General features: G+C 41.7%; 1 long non-coding RNA gene across 1 annotated transcript in view; it reads right to left on the bottom strand.

Annotated features, from left to right (window-relative positions):
• Positions 1–859: 859 nt before the first annotated feature.
• Positions 860–9,814, bottom strand: part of LOC144233359 (uncharacterized) — a 64,904-nt gene continuing 55,949 nt past the window's right edge. The window contains exon 3 of the long non-coding RNA XR_013335653.1: positions 860–1,342. This is a non-coding gene — a long non-coding RNA (uncharacterized LOC144233359). The remainder of the gene's footprint in view (positions 1,343–9,814) is intronic.

Raw genomic sequence — 9,814 nt, 5'->3', positions numbered from 1 at the left:
GATTCCCTCAAAGCTTTCTGGCATTTCTATCACACTCTTTCCATCTGTGCTTTAACTCCAGGTAGGAGGCATATATACAGTGAAGAAAAATACATACATAAAGCATATCATGTCATTTTCATAACCATTCTATGATAGGAAGATGTTTTTCATATAGGAATATTTCGCTGAAAGTGTTCAAAAATCTAACTGTAGCTTAAACAAATAGGGGTTTATTTTCCTCATACAACAAGAATTTAAGGTAGATAATCCACGGTCGTTGTAGCTGCTCAATGTAATCAAAGACTTAGGCTCTTTGTGTCTTTGCTTTATCACTCTTAGTTTGTTAGTTTTCTCCGTTATGGTCTACAGATGGCCATACCTCTAGGCATCACATTCCCATTTTAGGAAGAAAGAAAAGGGAAGGAAATAAAGCTTCCATCAGCTGTTTTGTTTCTCTTTAGGGGAAAAGCAGTGCTTTCCTGAATCTGCTTAGCAAACTTCTGCTTAATCTTTTTTTTATATATTAAATTTTTTTTAATGTTTTATTTATTTCTGAGAGAGAGAGAGAGAGAGCAAGCAAGCGAGAGACAGCATGAGCAGGAGGGGCAGAGAGAGAGGGACACACAGAATCTGAAATAGGCTCCAGGCTCTGAGCTGGTTGTCAGCACAGAGCCTGACACAGGGCTTGAACCCATGAACAGGGAGATCATGACTTGAGCCAAAGTCAGATGCTCAACCGACTGAGCCACCCAGGCGCCTCAACTTCTGCTTACATCTTATTGGCCAGAACTGTTTTCACAAGGGCACCTCCATTTATAAGACAGACTGGGAAATGATAGAGCATTTATCTTTCCAGCCTTTATTGTAGAGGAAACAAACGGGAAGGAGGCTGGGAATTAACATGAAGCAAGCCACCCTATAGTACCTACATGGTGGATAAGGTCAATTGGCTCTCTAAATATTTGCCCCACCCAACTTTTAGTGTACCGTTTTGTATTGCAAAGACTAGAAAGCTAAAAACAACTTTTCAACTGGGATCCTGCATTATTTAGATTTTGCTAATCAGATGCACTGATTAGCACGATTTGGGAGGTAGAAGTGAGTGAGGTGACAGCCATTCTGTTGATTCTTTTGATCCTTTCTGTTAGAAAGCACAGTCAGGCACCAAAGCACTGGCTTTTTCTGTGTCAGTACTTTCGTGGCAAGTTGCTAGCTTCATTGGTAGCAATGGACCTGCTGTAGAGCATGCACATCTCAGATTCGGCATAGTTCTGAAGCCAGCAGTGATGGTGATAGTCCAAGTGATGATAAATAATCCTGGGCATGTGCTCCTAAAGCCAGTAGCTCCAATGATGGTCTCCTGTTGGTGGCAGAAATGACATCTCTACTAGTAACTAGATTTGCAAAGTTTTTCTAGAAAGTATTATTGAAGGTCTGGCCTAGAACTTAATCCTTCATCTCTACCTTAAAATGGCTAGTTTGTTTTCTGCAGTTGAACCTGGCTAATATAATATGCTACAGGGGTGCCTGCGTGGCTCAGTCGGTTAAGCATCCGACTTCGGCCCAGGTCATGATCTCACAGTTCGTGTGTTCGAGCCCTGTGTCGGTCTCTGTGCTGACAGCTAGCTCAGAACCTGGAGACTGTCTTCAAATTCTGTATCTCCCTCTCTCTCTGACCCTCCCCTGTTCATGCTGTCTCTATCTCTCTCTCAAAAATAAACAAAATGTTAAAAAAATTTTTAAATATTATAATCTGCTACAGTTCACCCCTCTAGGTTTCCAATACCCATACTTATCTTTTCATCAAGTATATACTTTATATGGAGGGGTCATTCCTTCCCCAAGAGTTCATCTAGTTCTTGCATTCAGTTTGAGTCATTTTTATCTCTCTTTGTCAGGTGCACATGCGGCTTCCCCATGGAGCCATGGTTCGTCTACCTTCCACATTCCCAGTCTACAATGTGTGGAGAAGTAGCAAGAGAACCACAGTACAAACATCAAACCTGAAGCTGTCAGTAGTTCATGGCATACACAGAATCCTACTGGGCAGGAATGGTGAGGAATTTCTATAGGAAAAGTGGAATCAGCTCATGGTTGAACCATCTGTTTGTCAGTCCTGTTCTGTCCTCTGGGAGAATCTTCCCTTTATTCTCAATGGTCACATCTTATTTGATTATTGGAGAACATTCCATTCCTACATAGATTTTGCAGCCCACTCCCTATGTATGTGGATACAGGAGTCCCAGGATTGCCTTTGGGGCTGAAGAGTCAGTCATTGGCTTTTGGCCAGTCAGGCCTGGCATTTCTTTGAAGCTTCCATGGATTTTCTTAGGAGGCTTTTTGTCAATCCCATGTGTGAATAACCATAGTCAAAGAGTTATTTTGATATGGGATATAAGTCTGAAGATTTTTTTGACCCCTAGGCCTGTGTGCTCTGTTCTTCCCTTTAGCTCTAAGCTAATCATGGCTACTGCCTTAGGGCACTTTCAGTCAGTAGCCTCCTGTGGGCAGACACCAGATTTAATCACTTATTTTTCTGGTGGTCCTCCCTCTCCTCTGTGGTAGAAAGCTTCTCAGGGAAAATGTATGAGGAAGGCCTGGAGCCCTAATATTGTCTCTTGCTAAGGCTATTCTTTTCTTACCCTTAGATAACCTTCTCCATCAATAATGGAAATTAGCTTTTCAACCTCTATAAAGTTCCAAGTTGCAGAAGCTCCAGGTAATTTAGAGTGTAAGTAGCAGGCAGAGCACTTTTCCAAGCAAAGCTATGTTTTCCTCCATCTCTTCTTCCAGACTGGCTACTCCTGGGCCAACTTTGTCTGTCTTGCAGGACTTTGTAGAAAGTGGCAAGCATTCTGAATGGGGTGGGGGTGGGGGGGTGCAAATTGCTTTAAAAAGAAAAAAAAAGAATCCAGAGTATTCTGAGCACCCAGTTTATTCTTCTTTGTAAAGTGTTTTTCAACTGACTAGATCTTCTTCCACTGAGAAGCATTTTTATTTATTTTTGAGAGAGAGAGACAAAGTGCGAGTGGGGAAGGGACACAGACACACAGACACAGAATCCTATGCAGGCTCCAGGCTTTGAGCTCTCAGCACACAGCTCAACCCCACACACCATGAGATCATGACCTGAGCCAAAGTTGGACACTTAACTGCCTGAGCCACCCAGGCGCCCCCATTCATTGAGAAACATTTTAAAAAGTAAGGCCTGGATGATGTCACCACAATGGTGGTAGAGAAGACCCCAGCTTCCACCCGCCCGCCCCACCCCCCCAACAAAGATCAACAGTTTAACAGCCATTCATGAACAAAAACAGCTCTGGGAAAGATCTGGAGTGCACTTAAGAAACTTTAGCAACACCGTGAAACAGACAGTGGGTGAATAAGAGCACAAAACAGAAAGGAAAATGGCTGCATTTTGCCTGTATCATCATCCCACTTCCCAGGCTGTCATTACTCAGCACCAGGAGGGAGCTCCCCAACTAGAAACAGTTCCCCTTGTTGGGAGAGGGAGAGTGGAGTGAACAATCAGTTTCTCCAGCTTTTTGATGAAATGAAGGACCCACTTCAGTTTTACCCTATAGGAACATGGAGGAAAAACAAAGGCTACCAGTATCAGCCATGCATCAGAAGCAAGTACAGTTCTTGTTCCTTTTTAAAAAACAGTAAGCCCCACAGCCAGTACAGAGCCCAATGTGGAGCTTGAACTCATGACCTTGCGATCAAATCTGAGCTGAGATCAAGACTCAAATGCTTAACTGACTGAGCCATTCAGGCCCCCATGAGCAACTGCAGATCTTAATAAACTCTTGGCAGAGGACTCCAGCAGCCTTCACCACTGAAGAAACCAATGGCCAGCATGGCCACCATGGCCTCTTTTCAGACTTTACCATTTTTTTCCCCACAGGTATTCATGTCATAGTCATCTGCTAAGTCCCACCCAGCTCCCTCCTCACCTCCAACCCTTGCTAGAGCCCAGCACTCACACTGGCAGCCAGCTCAGTCTTCTACAACTACATCAGTGCAAGACACTAGCATAGGCCCTGCAGCTGTGTGCCATGTGTGTGCACACTCAGAACTAGGCCCTCCAGCTGTGCACCTGCATCAGCCTCCACTGATGCACACGCACACATGGCAAGATCTTGCAGCCACAGAAGTGCACACTGATCCTGTTTCCTGTGACTGGCCTGTACCATGGGGCTCATCTGCAACTCGCTTATTCAGCTGTGCACCTGCATGCCTGCAGTCTGACTCCCAACACCAGCCTCCAATGCTGTGTGCCCATGGCAAGATCCAGCAACCCCAGTAGTGCACACCAACAGCCAGGGCTCTCATAGCTGCCACTGTCCCCACAGTTGGTCTGGCCTTCTCTATTGGCCTGGCCCCCACCACTATGTGTGTCTGCAACAGGCTGCTGCCACTAAACAGGCACCTACAGTTGCGTCCTGTAGCTGAATGTGTGCACATACCACAAGCTCCAGCCACTAGCACTACCTGCCCTGGCCCCCTAACCACAGGACCTGCAGGCGCTAATGAGGACCCCAACAGACCTTGAAGACACTCTAGCCTGCTCCCCACAGCACTAGCCAAAAACCACACAATGCTGTGGACCCCAGAAGCCTAAGCCAAAGAGCCATGATGCCTCCCCAGATCCTAACCCATCATATGTCCTTGCATTTGGCACCTGGCACCACTAAACCTAGAAACATAGCATGCTGCAGGATGTCCCCACCCACAAGTCAAAGTTCTTCCTAACCAAAGTCAGTCCATAAATTCTGGAAGAGGTGACTGCTTCTTCAAATACACAGACACCTACACAAGGCTCCAGAGATCACAAAGAATCAAGGAGTCATGACACTACCAACAAAACACAGTAAACTTCTAGTAACTGACCCCAAAGAAGTGGACATCCATGAACTGCCTGACAAAGACTTCAAAATGATTATTCTAAAGTTACTCAGAGAGGGAGAGCGACATCAGTACCATGGTAAGGTAATTGTTTCTCTTTCCCCTCCCCACTGATTTACAAGTAATTGGAAATCCATAACTGAAAAAAAGTACCCAGGTATAGCATGTCAAGACACCTGAGATATCCATCCATCTATGCACCTCAAAATGGGTGTATGAGACTGTGGCAAAGGCAGTGGAGCCTGTAGCAGCAGAGGTAATGATGGCAGAGAAGGTTTGGCAACAAGGCAGCACAACCTTTCTGACCCAGGAGGTGAAAGGTAAAGGCAGTGAGTGGAGGGCAGGGGTGTGTGTGTGTGTGTGTCTGCCTGGTCATGTGGGTGCTGACGCTAGAGGGACCAGTTGTTCTCTCTGAGGAGAGATGGCAGTGACTGGGGGGAGGGAAAAGAAAGAGGAGGCAAAAGGACTGAAGGAAAGTATCTCCTGCTGTCTGCCCCAGGAGGCAAGAGACTGCCCATGTGCCTCTGGGACACCCTCCAACCCCAACTTGAGGATCCACACACAGGGCTGCGGGTACCCAAAGCCCCAGTGCTAAGTATATATCTCCCATCCCACCACTGCTACCCTTTTTCCTTTTCTTTTGTTTTTTAATGTACTGGCTCCCAACCCTAGTGGTCAGTCAGCTCCAATAAGAGAAACCAAAAGCTTGTGCTATAGCACCATCTTCTGGAAAACACGAGGAAGGTTGCTAACTACCCGCCTGTTGGAACTGTTAAAATCAAAGTAAGCAATACCTTTCTTGAAATAAGAAAAGTCGGGAACAAATGTGGGGACAGAGGTACTTCTCATTAAACACCACAAAAAATCACAGTAACACCGTATCACAAAAAGAAAATGACAATTTTTCAGAAACTGAGCTCAAAGACATGGGATACTGTGATATTACTGATAAAGAATTTTAAATGGCTCTTATGAACCAATTCAACAACCTGCAAGAAAACTCAGAAAGGTAATGCAATAATCTCAGGAATAAAATTAAAGAACAGAAGGAATGCTTTACCGGAGAGATTAAGTTTCTAAAAAAGGACTAAACAAATTCTGGAGCTAAGGAACTCAATAAATGAGAAGAAGAATATATTAGAATGCATTGGAAATAGAGCAGATCATATGGAAGAGAGAATTAGTAAGCTTGAGAATAGAATATAGAAATGATTCAAGTGAAAGAGGAGAGACAATTAAGGTTTAAAACAGTAAGGAAATCTCACAAGAGCTATCTGACTCCCTTAGAAAAGCCAACATAGGAATAATGGGCGTCTCAGGATGAGGAGAGAGAGAAAGGAGTAAAGAGTTTATTTTAAGAAATAATAGCTGAGAGGCTCCCAAACCTGAAAAAGAACTGGATATATGAGTCCGTGAAGCTAAAAGAACATCTTACTAGCTCAACACAGTAAGACCTTCTCCAAGGCACATTATATCACAACTGTCAAAAGTCAATGATAAAGAGTTTTAAAGGCAGCCTGGAGGAAAAAAAAGAATAACCTACAAAGGTATCCCCATTAGGCTATTGACAGATTTCTCAGCAGAAGCTCTATAGAGTGGAATGACATATTCAAAATACTCAAAGATAAAAATTGTCAGTCAAGAATATTCTATCCAGCAAAGTTATCCTTCAGATATGAAGGAGAAATGAAGGCTTTTCCAGACAAACAAAAGCTGAGGGAGTCCATCATCACTAGACCTGCTTTACAAGAAATATTGAAAGGAGGGGCGCCTGGGTGGCTTAGTCGGTTAAGCGTCCGACTTTCGCTTAGGTCATGATCTCGCGGTTCGTGGGTTCGAGCCCCGCGTCGGGATCTGTGCTGACTGCCAGCTCAGAGCCTGGAGCCTGTTTCAGTCTGTGACTCCCTCTCTCTCTGACCCTCCCCTGTTCACGCTGTCTCTCTCTCTCCTAGAAATAAATTTAAAAAAAATATTTAAAAAAAAACAAAACAAAAAAAACAAAAAAAAAAGAAAGAAATATTGAAAGGAGGTCTTCAAGCTGAAATGAGAAAATAAAAGTACACATGACTCTGATTAAGGTGATAAACAGTCAGAATAAGAATACTATAATGCTAATTTTTAGAATGACACATTAAACTCTTAATAACACATAAAGATTAAAGGAAAATATTCTAAAAAATAACAATAGCTACTACAACTTGCTAATGAAATCACAGCATAAAAAGATAACATTTGTGACATCAAAAATATAAAGGGGGAAGAGTAAAAAGATGGAAACTTTATAGGTAAATGAAGAGAAAATGCTTTCAGCAGAAAAACAAACTACTTTATCTATGGCATGTTACCATGTAAACCTCATGGTAACCACAAAGCAGAGATATAGAGAAGAGACACAAAACATAGCAATTAAAGGGGAGACTGAGCAAATCACAATGGAAAACCACTAACTTACAAAGGTAAACAGAAAGAGAAGGGAAAAGAAATGGTGAAGAAACAAAATGACCAGAAAGCAAAAGATGAAATGGCAATAGTAAATCCTTAATATCAATAGTTACCCTAAATGTAAATGGATGAACTCACGAATTATAAGGCACAAAGTGGCTGGATGGATTAAAAAATAAAAAAACACGACTCAACTATACACTGCCTATAGGAGATTCATTTTAGCTCTAAAGACACATATGCTCAGAGTGAAAGGACAGAAGATGATATTCCAAGCACACAGAAGTGAAAAGAAGGCAGGCATAGCAATATTTATATCAGAGAAAATAGACTTCAAGCCAAAAAGGGTAACAAGAGACAAAGAAGGTCATTATAAAATGATAAAAGTGTCATTACATCAAGAAGATACAATGATTGTAAATACATACACTTCTGACACCCAAGCACTGAAATATATTAAGCAATTAACACATCTTGAGAGAGAAGTAGACAACAATATAGTAACTATGGGAGATTTCAATGTACCCCAATATCAGCAATGGATAGATCATCCAGAGATAAAACTAACAAGAAAACATTGGAATGGAGCCACACTTTAGAACAGACTTCAAAGACATATACAAAACATTGCATCCAACAGCAGCAGAACACACATTCTTCTCAAGTGCACATGGAACATTCTCCAGGATAGATGATATGATAGACTAGAAAATAAATCTTGGCAAATTTAAGAAGGCTGAAATCATACTATCTTCTCTGACCACAATGGTATGAAACTATCAAGAACAAGAGGAATCAGCAATAAAAGGAAAGTGAGGAGGTCTAGTGATATGTGGAAGCTAAACAACACACTTCTGAACAACTATTGGATTCCCCCCAGTGTACAGTACAGAAGTAGTAGACTGAAATGCCCAGTCTGCATGCAAGAGGTCTATTTGCTTATTTTAAAAGCTATAGCCTACATGTCAGACTTTTTATTTAATACACATCTATGGGCTAACTACAAACCTCTCAGAGACTAGGGAAGCCAGCAGTTGCCAACTTCAGGCTTCCCTGTGACTCACCTGAGCCTGCTGGTGTCTCTGTGAAAGGAGCTTGTGTACATGTCTGGCACTCTGGCGTTTGTAACTGCCACCCAGAGGACACATCCCTTGACAGATACGTCTTATGGCTACCACTCCAGGGTTCAGTGCAAAGGGAGCAAGCAGAAATGCCAATCTCCCAGTCTTCCCCTTAGAGAGGTATATTTGCATACTTTAAAGAAGGTCATTATATAATAATAAAGGGGTCAATACAACACCTGTAAATATTTATGCACTCAACATAGGAGCACTTAAATATCTAAAGGAAATATTAACATATCTAAAGGAAGAAATGGACAACAATACAATAATAGCAGACTTCAAAATCTTAATTTCATCAATGGATAGATCCATCCAGACAGAAAATCAATAAGGAAACTTTAGACTAAACACATTAGACCTGACAGACTTAACAGACATTTACTGAACATTTTATCCAAAAGCAGCAGAATACATGTCTTCAAAGGGCATGTAGAACATTGTTCAGGTTAGATTACATGTTAGGCCACAAAACAAATACTAGTAAATTTAAGAAGGTTGAAATCATATCAAACATCTCTTCCAACCACGGTGGTATAAAACTAGAAAATAATACAAGAATAAAACTGGAAAAGTCACAAAAATGTGGAGATTAAACAATATGCTACTAAGCAACCACTGGGTCAAAGAATAAATCAATAGAGAAATTTTTTTTAAATCTTGAGACAAATGAAAATGGAAATACAACATAACAAAAATTACGGGGTGCACCAAAAGCAACTCTAAGAGGGAAGTTTGGAATAATAAATGCCTACATTAAGAAATAAGAAAGGGGCATCTGGGTGGCTCAGTTGCCTAAGCATCCAGCTTTGGTTCAGGTCATGAACTCATGCACGGTTCATGGGTCAAAGCCCTGCATTGGGCTCTGTACTGACAGCTCAGAGTCTGGAGCCTGCTTCTGACTCTGTCTCTGTCTCTGTCTGTCTGTCTGTCTCTCTCCTTCCCCTCCCCCACTCAGGCTCTGTCTCTGTCTCTGTCTCTCTCTCATGCTCTCAAAAATAAATAGAGCCATTAGAAAAATTAAAAAAGTAAAATCTAAAATAAAAAGACTAACTTTATACCTCAAGGAACTAGAAAAAACAAACAAAGATCAAAGTTAACAGAAGGAAGAAGATAATAAAGATCAGAGCTGAAATAAATGAAATAGAGAAAAGAAAAACTGGAAAAGATCAATGATACTAAGTTGGTTTTTTGAAAAGATAATAAAAACTGATAAACATTTAGCTAGACTTACTAAGAAAAAGAGAGAAATCACTCAAACTGAGACCTGAAAGAGGAGACACTACAACTGATACCACCAAAATACAAAGGGTCATAGAAGACTATTAAGAACAATTATATGCTAACAAATTGGGACAACC

This window comes from Crocuta crocuta, unplaced genomic scaffold, assembly GCF_008692635.1.
Source record: "Crocuta crocuta isolate KB4526 unplaced genomic scaffold, BGI_CrCroc_1.0 scaffold113, whole genome shotgun sequence".
Lineage (NCBI taxonomy): Eukaryota > Metazoa > Chordata > Mammalia > Carnivora > Hyaenidae > Crocuta > Crocuta crocuta.
Note: the sequence above shows the minus strand (reverse complement) of the source record. Positions and strands in the feature narration are given on the sequence as shown.